The sequence below is a fragment of the Perca fluviatilis genome, chromosome 18, assembly GCF_010015445.1.
Source record: "Perca fluviatilis chromosome 18, GENO_Pfluv_1.0, whole genome shotgun sequence".
In the NCBI taxonomy this organism is placed as follows: Eukaryota; Metazoa; Chordata; class Actinopteri; order Perciformes; family Percidae; genus Perca; species Perca fluviatilis.
In genome coordinates this window covers 1,143,097-1,158,587 of record NC_053129.1, presented here as the reverse complement: position 1 = coordinate 1,158,587, position 15,491 = coordinate 1,143,097, and the positions used below count along the sequence as shown (strand labels likewise).

Genomic DNA, 15,491 nt, shown 5'->3' with positions numbered 1-15,491 from the left:
GAACGGCATCACCGGGCAAAATTACGAATCCCACTATGGCTACGCCAAGACCCGCCCTACGAAGCAGCTCGATTGGTTGGGGTTAGGCATTTCACCTCGAGTGGTTAAGGTTAGGGTTAGGGGATTGGTCAGGGGATAGGACCTGTACATGTAAGCATGGACGCCTGGCCAATAGTAGTGTGTGAATGCTATTGAAGGGCGGGTCTTGGCGTGGCCATAGTGGGATTCCTAATATCGCCACCGGGGTGTAGGAATCCATGGCAGCACACACCGCTGCATTAAGTACTTAAGTACTAATGAACACTGCAGCCTATGAAAACATATTAATATTAATTAATAATAATTTATACTTTATTAATCCTGCAAGGGGAAATTACAATGTTGTTATAATACACATTACACACAGGCCTGAATTACACACACATGCTCGGTACCTAAATGCACTAATGGAGAGATGTCACGTCAGAGTGAGGAGAAAGGCGCCCCCGAGCAGTTGGAGGTTCGGTGCCTTGCTCAAGAGCACCTTGGCAGTGCCCAGGAGGTGAACTGGCACCTCTCCAGCTACCAGTCCACCACCATACTTTGGTCTGTAGGAAAACTGCGAGGCGAGAAAACACAAGGATTACACAGGTACATTTGGAATATAGTCATTGCCTGCATGTAAAGGAAATAAGGATGGAATTGCAAATTGAACTGTTAGCTGAATTGAGTTTGAATTTTTTTCGTGGGATCCCATATAAACGATATAAAGCTGGTATCAATGGGACATACCAAAATAGTAAACATAAACATCCTTCTAAGTTTGAAATAACTAAATAATAATAATACACAATATTTGCAGAAAAACATAGTTATATCCCACAGCACAGACTGTCCACTAGGGCAGAGGTTTCCTATTCTTCTGTGGTTATTGGCGGTTTGCTGCCACCAACTTATTCCCCACCCTTCTGCCTATTCTCTAATAAACTAATCATGTCTCTAATAAACTAATCGTATCTCTAATAAACTAATCTTATCTCTAATAAACTAATCTTATCAATCTGGGCTCTGAGAGGGCCTGAAAGCCTCTCTGAACAGCCCTTGCACTCCCTTTCCAGTAATTCCCAAGATACTTAGCTCCGGGGAGTTTATTCCCCAGAGTCCTTATGTTTTCTCGCCTCGCAGTTTTCCTTGGATTAGGGTGGCACCTAAACCATGGTTGCAGCTGCCGCCGTGGTCATGCTCGGTGCCCTGCTACGCCCTACTACGTCCTGCTATGCCCTGTTACGCCCTGAACTGCTACAACTATTATTTCTAGTCATAGTTCCGCTATGTTTATTGTTACTATAATTGCCCCTGTTCATCATACCAACTGTTATAATTATTATGAATCATATTTCTCTCTATCTGTATATCTGTATCAGTGTCTTTGTGTCCCAACCGGCATCGGCAAATGGCTGCCCACCAAGAGCCTGGGTCTGTCTGAGGAGAAAATGTTTGGAACATTATGAAGTCTATGTTGGCTTGGCTAGTGTTCCTCTGTTCTATACAGACCACATCTCAATAACCTTTTTTGAACTCTTTGCATGGCCCAAACCACAGTTTGATTATATGTACTCAGATAAACAGTGATTCATGGCCTACTGACCGAAAAGAAAAAACAAAGTCATGTCCTGGTAGCAGGTGTGATAAATGTGATAGTGTAGTGGACGGTGAAGTGGACTCTTAAGTTTTTATTTTTGCTGAGGAAGGTTCGAATCCAGCGCGACAAGGATCATCCTAAATACTTTTAAAACACATTTTCCCCGCTGTACAATGTTATAGTAATGTAGGGCTCATATTTTCAGTTCAGTTCAGTATAGTTTTGATTTGAGTTGCGACATGCAAAGGCCAGTAAAATGTTTATGAATATGTAGCGAATCTGTTGACGTGGGTAGGTTGATGGGTTTACACGGCATCTGGACAGGCTCGGAAACCAGTAGGTGGAAAAACCAGAAGGCACATAACACCGGCTCCATTGCCTAACATACCTGACCGAAGTCAGAGAAATCAAATTGACAGTCTCTCAAAATGTTGAACACAGTTATCTAAATGAGAAAAACTGCATCAAAATAGTGCTATTAGCCCTCTGTGTATGTATACACTAAGGGACCACAACAGCCTTAAGATCAGTTCTTTAAGTCAGTGTTCATAAAAGTCATTGCCTCACTCGGTGTGCTGAAAACCTCGCCTGGGAAGAGTAAATTGTGCTCCACCCTCAGCTCCCGCAGCATCCTCAGGACCTCGGTGTATTCACGCCGCTGCCGCATCACCTCTGGCGTGTAGTCTGGGAAAATAAGCAGCTTGTTGCCTTTGTACTCCAGTTGTCGTTCCCTCTGGAGGCGAAGTATGAGCTCCTTCTCCCGATAAAAGTGGACTCTGACGATGATGGCGCGAGGCTTAGCTCCGACTGTGGGCGGCGGCCGCAGGGTCCGGTGCGCTCGGTCGATAACCACCGGTGACTGAAACCCGTCGTTGCTGAAAAGCTTCAGAATCAATGCCTCTACGAATTCTGTTGGTTTGCCCCCTTCTTTCTGCTCAGGTATGCCGATAATCTAAATATTATTGCGACGCGACCGGCCTTCGAGGTCGTCCACTTTTAGTTTGAGCGTGTCGTTCTCGTCTTTCAGGCTAGCGACCGTCTTCTCCAAGCAGGTCATGCGGTTCTCAGTAGCTCTTCCGCCGACTCTACCTTCTCCAATAGCTCCCTTTGAGAGCTTTGCACCTCCTGAAGTGTCTGCTCCAATTTATCAAACCTGCTGTTGATGTGGTCAAGGATCTTGTCGGAAACTTTCTCCCAAATTAACGGCAGATGCTCCGTGTCGCTGTCGCTGTCGTCATGACCTGGCGGGCTACCGCTAGCACTGTTAGCATTAGCGTTAGCAGAAGCTGAGGATGGTTGAGACGAGACGACTCGGCGTTTTTGAACTGCTTCTTCGGCATATCGTTGCATACACTTAACTGGTTAAGCCCCTCGTGTGCAAAGTTATTCCTGAGGCTGATAAAATTAAGTACGAGACTGTCAAAGTAACAATTTTAAATAATGGCAAGGTGGAGCCCCTGAAAGCACGTCTACTCCATGCGCTGCTCACTAGCCAACCCCCCCCCCAATTGAGTTCATTTTTAGTGTAAAAATATAAAGCCTGGGATTATTGATGCATTTTCTTCTCCACTTTTTGAATAATTGTCAAACTTAATTCCATCTATGAAATGAGTGATAATGATAAAACATAACTCAGCAATAACCCAACATTACACTATGGATTTACTCATGGAAAAACAAATACAAAAGAAATTATGTATATCATAGTGTATGGTACAGCTTAAATACACAACATAAATGTGTAAGATAAATGTAAGCAGTGGTGGAAGAAGTACTGAGATATTTCACTTAAGTAAAAGTAGCAGTGCCACAGTTTAAAAATACTCTGTTACAAGTAAAAGTCATGCATTCAAAATATTACTCAAGACAAAATACTAAAGTATTAGCAAAACAATATACTTAAAGTACAAAAAGTAAAAGTACTCATAATGCAGAATGTCCCATTTTAGAACAATGTCTGTTTATATTATTGGATTATAATTTTAACGTAGTAAACACGTACAATATTTCCCTCTGAAATGAAGTGAGGTAGAAACATAAAGTAGCATAAAATAGAAATACTCAGGTCAAGTACAAGTGCCTTAAAAACTCAAGTACAGTATTGTTACTTAGTTACTTTTAACCACTGTTAAGTACATAATTAATGTAAAGCAAGCAAGATATAATGGGCATGGTGAGGTTACACCACTTTATTCAAGGATTTTAGCTGTTGCATACAAATTTGCAGTATTCTTATGCAGTAAATATTATTCAGATAAATTATTCCAAACAAATTCTTAAAAACATATACTGCAGTTTTATTGTAACCACATACAGTAATGCAGGGGATGTGACACTGTCCCGTCCATCAAGTTTGTTGCCTTTGAAACCACCCCCAAATCACTGACATCAGAGTGGACACTGTCCATCGGCGTTTCAAGGGCAAAATAGAGAGGAGGGGTCCAAGATAAGGCAGACTCAAGTACTGTAGGCTACAAATGTATAATCAAAACGATGGTACCGCCCTCTGTTTAATACATCACATGATAATGATGAAAGCTGCAGTTCTGCATAAAAGCCCGAAGAAACGGTACCTTCTTCCAACGTTGCAGCACTTGAAGACCACTGTTTTTTTTTTTTAACACTAGCAACATATTCTGCTCATTTTGAGGTTCATAATTGTATTTCGAGGTTGTACCAGAATAGGTTTACATGGTTTAATTAAAAAAAAAAAAACATTTTTGTTGTACTACACATTGCTGCAGCTCCTATTTTCACCCTGTGTTCAGCTGTCTGTTTTAGCTACAGAGTGAGACATCGCACTTCTTTACCATCTTTGTTAGCAGTCACACATGCGCAGTAGCTAGGTAAGGATCACATGAGCTAGCTAGCTGTTTCTCTAACTTCGGTCAGTACAAGGCAGGATTAGCCTGGAGACTTCTTCTAAATGAGGTTACACTTCCAACTTTGCTTGGAATACCTGCAGAACAGGGACATGGAAGTAGTTCTTTTGTAGATTATGGTGAACTTGTGTGTTGTAGCAGTGTTTTGCCATTGAGAACGAGCTAGCATGCCAGCATGCTACGGTTAGCCACCTCCTTTCGGCTAGCTCACTTTTAAGTCATCATGGCAGATTCCAGCAACAACACGACATGACTTTCCCGGGCTTTATCACAGCCTACACTCAATTTGACAGAATTGAGCGATGTCAGTCCTGCGAGAACTATTCTGCTGCATCCATGCCGAAGGAGAATGTTATCGAGCTGCACCTCGATTGAGTGCATTGAGCCGATGACTTCATGTACCGAGGCGCGAGTCCTGGTTATCAACAGCGGAGGAACCATCGGGATGACTCTTCATGAGAAAAGGTAACTATGGCTAAAACGGAACTCACCGTATTGTTTTTTCTCTGTCCTGTGCTCTCTGGGGCAACTACAGTGTGGAAGCTCGCTAGCACCACAGATTAGCTGCTTAGCAGATTTGCTGTTAGCAGGCGCGTTGCACATTGTTCTCATGTTACTGCAAGCATAAGGCGAACATGCGAGTGCATCCTGAAATAGTTGTGGAGTCTTTGTAAATTATAGAGTGAGGTCTAGACCTACTCTCTGTAAAGTGTCTTGAGATAACTTATGATTTGATCCTATATATAAAATTGAATATCCCAAAAAACTCTTGTAGCATCAACAACTTTTTATATACGCTATACTCTCAGATTTCCTTTATGCCTCTGCAGCACAGTTACATCACCATGGCCAGAAATGCCAAGAACCTAACCCTTGTCCCTATACAAAATAATATTCATCATGCCACCTGATTAGTTCTCCCTTACTTCCTGAATCTTTCCTTCCCTATCTGCTTCCTCATGTCTCAGCCTTCTCTTGGACCTGATCTTCATGACTTACATCAGTTTCTTTCTCCTTGGACGGTCTGCTTGCCGTGCCTAATGATCAGTGGTGGAATGTTACTCAGTACACTTACTCAAGTACTATACTTAAGTACAAATTTGATGTACTTTACTTGAGTCTTTAGTTTAAGCTACTTTCTACTTCTACTCCAGTGATATATTGTAATTTTTACTCCACTACGTTAATCAACAAATTAAAATTTTTGCACACAAACCACATGTAGTTTATAAAGTACAATGTTTTATTATGAAAAAAACTACCCAACAATATAACAGCCTACAAGTCCAGCTGAAATGATTAGACCATTAATCACTTGGTAGAGTCTCTTTGGATTGGGTTGTAGGAGTTGAGCGTCGCGATGGTACATCAGCAAGAATGTACGAAGGACAACAGGTGTTTCCGTTTAAGCCATTTATTTACTCTGCACACATTCAGGGCGAAAGCAGATGAGGCTTGATGGTTGGGTTTTTTCCAATAAATGATAAACCAGAAAAGACAAATTACAATACAGTTAATCAACATACGTCAACAAACTCAACGATTAGATACCTAAACACACAATACGTATAAGTACTCTTACCCAAGGGGGTGAGGGGTAGGCCTACCACTGCAAGTACTATATAACAGAAAAATTAAATTTGATAATTACATATGAAATTGAACTAATCAGTTTATAGGGATACTGGTATTTCCTAAAGGCTACAATTAAATCATGTGCACTTACACAATATTATTCCTGTAGTCTCAAGGCAAGACGGCAATTCAGCATTTAGCAATATATATACTTGTCAAGCATTAAATCACATCCACTTGCAAACACACACAACACGAGGAAGGCAGTAAACTCACTTTCTTCACACACAACCATAGGTTTTTGTCTCTGAATCGGGGACAGAGGGCCCTCACATGCTCCTTCATGTTGCTGCCAGCTACAACAAAGGAAATGGGTGGGACTTACGGAGTAAGCCATGATTAGTAGTGAGTGAAGTCAGGTGAGTTTGGACCATGATTGGGTATGAATGAAGTCAGGTGAGAATGGTTGAGTCCATGCCATGAAAGTGGGTCACTGAATAGTATGGCTCTATTCTACCCACTTAGTTGATTAACTGTTTTGATCGTTTCCAGTTTCTACAATGTGAGCATTTTTCTGCATTGAGTACTTGACTTTTAATACTTTAAGTACATTTTCCTGATGATACTTACATACTTTTACTGAAGTAACATTGTCATTGCATGACTTTTACTTGTAACAGAGTATTTTTTACAGTGTGGTATTAGTACCTTTACTTAAATAATGGATCTGAATACTTCTTCCACAACTGCCCTAAGTGCCTTTATGTCAGAATCATTTTTTATTAAAGACATTTCTCACCAGAAGCTCTATGAAGAGGCTGAAGATGTCAAAATCATGTGTAATGGGCTCCAAAAAGCTCCTTGTGGTGTGTAAACCTTGTTACTGTCCACCTGAAAGGAGGAAACATTAATTACATTTATTCCCACTTGAGATTTATGTCTTTGTACTTTCTCTCAGATTGTATTGTTTCTTTTTTTCTTTCTTTTGGTGGACCCCATCTTGTCCCAGTGTGTCTGAGGAAAACTGAGAAAGTCATGATTTTGGACTGACAGCCACATGTTTTGTAATGAGCGTCTGACACTACATGTACTGTACATTTCATTCAAAGCAGATCACTTCCCTCACTGTCCACCAGGTGGAAGACTGTCCTACCACATGGAAGGGTAATGTCACAGTAATGTTAGGATTCACTCTGTGGAGGAAACTTGGGGACAGTGTATGGCAGTGGTGGAAGAAGTATTCACATCCTTTAATTAAATAAAAGTACTAATACCACACTGTAAAAATACTCGACTCAAAAGACAACACAATACTTTAATACTTAAAGTATTAAAAGGAAAAGTACTCAATGCTCTGCTGCCGAAACTTTGATTCACTTTGATGCAAAAGCCTTAAATAAACTCCAGTACATCCAAAACTCTGCTGCCCGTCTCCTGAGAACACCCGTTCCCCGTCCTTCAGAATCTCCACTGGCTCCCTGTTTCCCAACGCATCCAGTTTAGAGTCCTCCTCCTCACCCACAAAGCCCTCCATAACCAGGCTCCTTCCTACCTCACAGACCTGCTCCAGCGCCGCAAGCCCTCCAGTAACCTCTGCTCCTCTGAATCAAACCTCTTCTCCCCACCACTCAGGACCAAGCACCGTACCTGGAGTGACAGAGCTTTCACCGTTGCAGCCCCCTCCCTCTGGAACTTTTAGCATTTGCTAAAGTGCTGTACTGCAGTACTATTTTGAAGTACTTCTCCTTCCATTTCGATGCTACTTTGTACTTTTTCTCCACTACATTTCTGTAGCAACAGTATACTCCTATACATTTTTAGTTTTAACACAAAAACTAATTTATTGTATGAAGTTATTGCCCTTCAATGATTTTTTTGTGCAGACTCTTGTGTTTATTGTGATATTTTTCCTCTATCTCTTAATGGATAAGGTACCAGCAGGTTTTGGAAATATGCCTGAATATGAATGCTCTGCATATTTGTTTTGTGTGAATTCATTATACAGAAATCAACATCCATCTACTATTGCTCTGGTATATTATCATGGTTACTATAGAGGGGTTGTATTGAAGTTTAAGCTTTATCTATAGTGTGGATATGTTAATGAATGTTATGTATTTATGTGATTGTTGATCGGTGCACAAAAAACAGTCACCTCCTACAAAAGATGGCTTCTCAGAATGTAACACCATTTGCCTGAAGATGGTCTAGTATTGAAACGTTGCCTACTATTAAACTTTATATATTTTTAGCAAGTTAGAGAGTGTGCGGGAGTTTTCTTTGCAAGTAGCAACAGTATAAAAAGTAGATCAAATTTGCATCATCATTTAATTTTTTTTTAATTCACAATTTAACATATATCACACACAGAAGAAAAAAAAGTGTATATAAACAGGAACAGTGCAGCGCTGTCAGCGATAGATTTACTAAACAACAGCCTTGTAACTGAAAAACAAATTTAAATGCTAATGAGAAAAAGAGAGAAAAACTGTTAAAAAGACAAAAACTTGGAAAAAGATGGTGGAAAGAAGGAAGGAAGTAAGGCAAGAATAGGTCAAAATAGTATCAAACACTTCAAAAACAGTGACATAAGAAGAAAAAAGCAAGAAACTTGTAAAAAGTAGAAGGACAGTATAGGAAGGAAGGCAAGAATAGGTCCAAAGAAGGCGACACAAATGTCATATTTTTGGTAGGAAAAAAAAATTCTACATAAAGAGGAACAATATTTTGGACAACAGCCTTATAACTATAAAACATTTTGTTAAATATATCTCACGTACCCCCTGCAGTCCTCCAAAGTACCCCTAGAGGGACACATACCCCCATTTGAGAAACACTGCACTAGAGCACTGCCCTCCCAGAACGAAGAGTTACTCGTGGTTCCTAGAGTCTCTAAAAGTAGAATTGGAGCCAGTGAGGAGTGACAGGGGAGGGTGTATAGCTGAAGACACTGCACCCATTCTCTTTGATTAGCCCAGCCCAAGACCATTGTACGGTGGCCCTGAAGTGCAAATCACGACAGCAAATAGGAAAACACGACAAATAGGAAAACACTTCAACAAATCATAAAGCACAACGACAAATATGAAAACAATTCAACAAATCATAAAGCACAACGACAAATGTGAAAACACTTCAACAAATCACAAAACACAACGGCAAATAGGAAAACAAAACGGCAAATATGAAAACACTTCAACAAATCATAAAGCACAACGACAAATATGAAAACACTTCAACAAATCATAAAGCACAACGACAAATATGAAAACACCAACAAATGATAAAGCACAACGGCAAATAGGAAAACACAACGGCAAATATAAAAACACTTCAACAAATCATAAAGCACAACGGCAAATATGAAAACACTTCAACAAATCACAAAGCACAACGGCAAATTTGAAAACACTTCAACAAATCATAAAGCACAACGGCAAATAGGAAAACACAACGGCAAATATGAAAACACTTCAACAAATCACAAAACACAATGACATTAACTTCTACCGGAAAAGGTAGGGCCTATCTAGGAGAGGACGGACCCTCCTGATTGGACAGACGGACTGTCTGTCTTTCGCGCTCCCAAATCACCCACAATCCTATGCGCGCGCGGCTTTGTCGGCTCGTTAAAAAAAACCAATGGTGGACCTAAGCGGGACATCCATGGTTGGAGCGGCATCGCTGATGGAACAAGTATCATTTAAATGTAAGTATATTTAAAGTGCCCATATTATGAAAAAAACACTTTTTCTGGGATTTGGGGTGTTCTTTTGTGTCTCTGGTGCTTCCACACACATACACACTTTGAAAAAAATCCATCCATGCTGTTTTGAGAGAGATACGGTTTCTGAATGTGTCCTGCTTTCAGTCTCCTAGTGAGCTGTTCAAAATCGGCTGTGACGTCACAGTCCGAAATGAGCTGGCTAACCACAACCGTTAGCTCGTAGCGTTAGCCGGCTAATTCTAGCGTTAGCCGGCTAACGCTAGCATGCTACGTCGTTCTCAATAGCAAAGCACTGCTACAACCAGGGCTGGACTGGGACAAAAAATCGGCCCTGGCATTTTTGGGCCAGGCGGCCCACACCCACCGTGATTGGTCAGACAAATTCCCTGCAGACAGTCCTCTTAAAATATGCGTGCGTTCCATTAAATGAGTTGCCTAGTGTTCAGCGTTCATTTTGGATCCTTCAAGAGGGGACTCAAGACTTATCTGTTGATCTTACACTTAAATAATTCATTCATTCTTAGAGTTATGATTTGTATATTTATGGTATTTTTATACTTTTTTATTATTGATATTTGATATTGTATTGTCATTATTTTTATTATTACCATTTTGCTTAATATTGGCTTAGCAACTTTAAAAACAGTTTACTGTTAATTTTAACTATTGTAAGATTCATATTTTGTCGCTTTGGACACAAGTGTCTGCTAAATACAATAACCATAACTATAACCCTTCCTAAAAGCTACAATAAAGCTGAGAGTAGTATATGCCCTGGAAAAGAGCACCAATACAAGAGAAGCTAATTAAGCTATTCAAGGAACACTGATGCTTATATCATCATTGATTTTATAGATCCACAGACTTTTCAGCTACCCAACAGGCCAACCGCTAGCATTTTCAATGTAAGCTTAAGCTGTTAGGTTACCTGACAGCCACTAACTTTAATGTTACAGCCAAACTGCTTGTTGTCGTTATGACGTGACACACTCGCGCGCACGAACACACACACACACACACACACGCACACACACACACACACACACAGCCTCCCTCCCTTCCTGAGAGTCTGTGTTAATTTGCCTACTCCTTACCACATCGTCATCTACTCTCTCTTCCATCTTTTCCTCACTCGCCTCCTCCTCGCCTTCTTCCCTGACATCGTTGTTTCTGCTTCTATAGCCAGCCACCTCTCCTCCTCTACTTCAGGTAATGCTGATGTTGAAGCAGCTACTACAGACCCAAACATGTCCGAAATTTTTGAGGAATCCGCCTGTAGATTCTTAATCTTTTTCTCCTCTAATTTCCCTTGCACTTGGTGGTCGTTTGTCCATTATAACGTGAATGCTAAACTTCCAGCATAACTATTACAGCTCACGTCTCAGGGCCGGGAGGCGTGGCCATAGTGGGATTCGTAAATTTGCGGCCCGGAGTGGGGAAGGGGGTTCCTGGATTTCATTGGGTCAGGCCAGTGCCAATAAAGAAAATTAACCAATGGGCCGCTGTGAGTTCTTTATGGGCCGGCCCGGCCAAAAATTAAAAAAAAGGCCTATTTATATCGGCGATTCGGCCCAAAAGTCCGTCGGCCCACCGGGAAAATGCCCGGTATGCCAGATGGCCAGTCCAGCCCTGGCTACAACACACACAAGTTCACCATAATCTACAAAAGAACTACTTACATGTGTGCCCTCATTTAGAAGTTTCCCAGCTAATCCTGCCTTGTAACTGACCAAAGTTGGAGAAACAGCTTTCTTTTACTGTCTCTAGAGTTAGCTAGCTGACATGATCTACATCTGAGCTACTGCGCATGTGCAATCAAAGATAGTACAGAAGAAGAAGATGAAAAGAGGTCTCACTCTGTAGCTAAAACAGAAACCAGGTGAAAAGAGGATCTGCAGCAGTGAGAGAGAGCTGTGCAGTACAACAACAATATGGTGTTTTTTGAAAATTAAACCATGTAAACCTATTCTGGTACAACCTTAAAATACAGTTATGAACCTGAAAATGAGCATAATATGGGCGCTTTAATGTTTGCAGTACATGTGTTATCACAGTTAATGTGTTACATCAATGTAAAGCTTAACGCTTTAATGCTGGTACAAATTGCTGTTATAATTAGGTAGATACACCCCGAGCTAACGTTAAGCTAACTGAACCTATCAACTAGCTAACATTTAGGCTGCTAGCTAGCTGGGTTGCTGTCTTTAAGCCATTTGTGTTCGTAAAGTTTAATGTCCGGTGGCATTTTCATCTGTTTTTATAAGCCGTTACTGTATATGCGTAACGTTAGCAGAGATTTAGAAATCGGTGTGTTTATCAGTTGTAGCTGCAGGATGGCTAGTGTTATTCGGGGCACAGGGAAAGTAAAAATAAAAAGTGATTTTGTACCAGTAAAAAGGCTCAAAATATCACAAAAATTCAACGGTAGTATAATGAGGGTTCCTACATGTTAACAGAAGCATTGAGAACTTTGTAAGTGTACGGACAGTTTATTGAACGAAGAGCTGCGGGAGCTCCGTGAAAGGGCTACGATAGAGCGAGAGTAGTCAATGCCGCAACACAGCCTGGTACTTTGGGGAACTGGTGGTGTACCTGCGGACATTGTGAAGCTAGGGCCACCGGACAGGAGTGTCTGTGTTGCATGGAGTGGGACCTGTTGCGTCGCAACACCCAAGAGTGTTTTGTACAGTCTGAAGATTTCCCCTCTGATAAACAGGGCTGTGCTTACCTACTAGCTACTACTGGTAGCTCTCTCTCTCTCTCTCTTAGCCCTTTCATGGAGCTCCCGCAGCTCTTCCTTCAATAAACTGTCTGTACACTTAGAAATGCTTCTGTTAACATGTAGCGACCCTTATTATGCTACCGTTTAAGTTTAACTATATTTGAGCCTTTTTAATGGTACAAAATAGCGATTTGTTTTTACTTTCCCTGTGCCCCGAATACTAGCGTTGTAAGCTAATCAGCGGTCCGCTTAGCTTTTTCAGCTACAAACACATTTGATTAGCATGAAAACATATCCCACAGAACGACAGAGTGGGTACACATCTGTTAGTAACCCCTAGGTTCATTTTGCGCCGGAATTTTCCTTAAACTTCACTAGCAACGTTAAATGAAAGCTAAAATGTATGTGTAGTTTCCCATGTAACAAGTATAACGTTCCATTATAGCATTCATAACGGTAAATATCTTTTTCTTGTGTTTGCTGTCTTTTAACAGGGGTGATTTGTTGAAGTGTTTTCCTATTTGCCGTTTTGTTTTCCTATTTGCCGTTGTGTTTTGTGATTTGTTGAAGTGTTTTCCTATTTGCCGTTTTGTATTCCTATTTGCCGTTGTGTTTTGTGATTTGTTGAAGTGTTTTCCTATTTGCCGTTGTGCTTTATGATTTGTTGAAGTGTTTTCATATTTGCCGTCGTGTTTTCCTATTTTCCGTCGTGTTTTCCTATTTGTTGTCGTGTTTTCCTATTTGTTGTTGTGTTTTCCTATTTGCTGTCGTGATTTGCACTTCAGGGCCACCGTACCATTGTGATTGGTTTAAAGAAATACCAATAAACCAGAGCACGTTTGTCTCCCATCCCGGAATGCTGTGTGGACTAGCCAGACCCTCCTCTGCAGCGTTGTGGATGATCTTATGCCTGACACACCCCTCCTGAAAGCTGTCACCAAGCAACCTCCAGAGTTCTCAGCTGTTAGCTTTCTTTTCCATCTGAGACCAGGTGTATCCTGGAGGCCCTGTCGCCAGGTGCTCTTTGTTTGGCATCTTTCCCTCTTCCCTGGAGGGTTCCATGTCAGAGCTTGTCTGGTGGTGTTTGACGCAGGTTTTTGTAGTATCTGCATAATCCATACATAATAAAATAATATAATATGACTGATAGGGGGCATTAAGCTGCCTTATATGCTCTTTTTTACTTTTGATATTTAAGTACATTGTACTGCTAATACTTCTCTGTACTTCTACTTAGCCCTTATGTTGTCTTTGAGTTGTGCCCCTTTTTTAAAGTTTTTAAAATCAGAAATATGGGTTTCTTAAACCAAATTTCCACAAAATTACTTGAATGCATGTATGTACAGTACGTTGTATGGAAGCCATACAACATTCTTCGCAGGTAAAATTAATGATTACTTTTATAGAATTTTGGGTGTTTCATTACATTTTTGATGGTCTATACCAGGGGGATCTTCAACAGGGGGTCTGTGACCCCTAGGGGGTCCTCAGAGTCACTTCAGGGGGGGCCTCTAAATTATTGTTAAAGGCCCTGAACTCCCACACAGGTGTTTTCAGTAGATGTGGCTGATTAGACCTCTTCCCAGGACTGTGTGGGTGTGGTTAGACTGATTGACACCTTCCTGAGCCTCCTGTTAGCTTTTTTTACACCTGTTAGGGTGGGACAAATGACACCTTTATCATTCTTATTGGTAGATGAAATTTGTGACGTAATAAATTCCCATCAAAGCTCCGGCCCACCTTCAACCTGAGCTGAGGTCTAATCAGACAGAAGAAATGAAATCGCCTGTGTGGGTGTTAAGAGGCTTTAATGTTTGAAAATTTAAATTTTTTTTTTTTAAAGTCTTAACATGAATCCAACATACTAGCAAATATGAATCCACACATTATAGTTTTTTTTTGTGATGGTCATGGGCATGCCTTTATTAGAGAGGAAAGCTGTTATATGAAAGACATGCAGGAAAACCGTCACAGGTCAGACTCGAACCCTGGACCTTCTGCGTCAAGGAATAAACCTCTGCACATGTACGCCTGCTCTACCAACTGAGCTAACCTGCCACAGCACTGTTATTTTAAATAATGACAATTGCATAGCTGTATACGGCGGGGCAGGTTGGGTTTAGGAAACGATCCCCGGTCTCCTGGGTGAATTCTCCTTTAAATGACAAGCTTTGTTCCTGAATGCTCTGGCCTAAAAGCCTTCAAATAAACACAACAGTCGCACAGATAAGCATCTTTTATTGAAGCATCAAGCTCGTAGCACAGATATATTTAGCACATCTTGACCATCCAAAGAACAGCAAAAGAAAGAACTAGAACAGCAAAGTTTCTCCTTCAATACATCCTGCAACTGCACCCTCTCTGACCCCGGGGGTAGGCTTTCACTTTCTCTTCCTCTGGAGAGAAGATTCAGAGGAAGGGACAGTAAAAACTTAAAAAAGAAATACATGATTTAGTCAGCTTTGAAAAAGGTCATCCCATAAACGTCAGAACAAACTGGTTTCACAACAAAAACATTTGGACAAAAAAAAAAAAAAAAAAAAAAAAAAAAGAAAAGATTGGTCCGCAGCAAAAATACAAAATATTTTTGTATAAAATTCTATTACCATTCAACTGCAAAAATGCATTGTGAGTTCACTGTATAAAAAAATAAAATAGCATAATGATTCACACCAACAAGGTTAAAATGTACTTAATTCAAGAACAGTTGGTGTTAAAACTTCTTCAGTATTTCTGAACAGTTTAAATGTGTGAGTTCATATAAAAAAAAAAATTAAAAAAAAAGGACCTATAGCAAGCATTGTGGATCACTTCATTTCTTTTGACAGCAAGTTGAGAGTAGCTCATGTAAGAGCAGAGATTGGTCCTCAGGGAAAGAATGAAACCACTCCAAAAAGCTGTGATAGACAAAGCTAGGGGAGTAAACGTCACTGCTAGTTCTTACATTGACTAATCCCAACTTAA

At 40.6% G+C, this 15,491-nt stretch overlaps 2 long non-coding RNA genes across 2 annotated transcripts; one reads left to right on the top strand and one right to left on the bottom strand.

Annotated features, from left to right (window-relative positions):
- The first annotated feature begins 2,442 nt into the window (after positions 1 to 2,442).
- On the top strand, positions 2,443 to 7,832 carry LOC120546201. Its single transcript, XR_005636832.1, has 3 exons — positions 2,443 to 2,560; positions 4,797 to 4,968; positions 7,638 to 7,832. It is a non-coding gene; the product is annotated as an uncharacterized LOC120546201 (long non-coding RNA).
- Positions 5,770 to 6,654, bottom strand: LOC120546200. Its single transcript, XR_005636831.1, has 3 exons — positions 6,355 to 6,654; positions 6,086 to 6,121; positions 5,770 to 5,957 (listed from the first exon to the last, which is right to left on the bottom strand). It is a non-coding gene; the product is annotated as an uncharacterized LOC120546200 (long non-coding RNA).
- Positions 7,833 to 15,491: the final 7,659 nt, after the last annotated feature.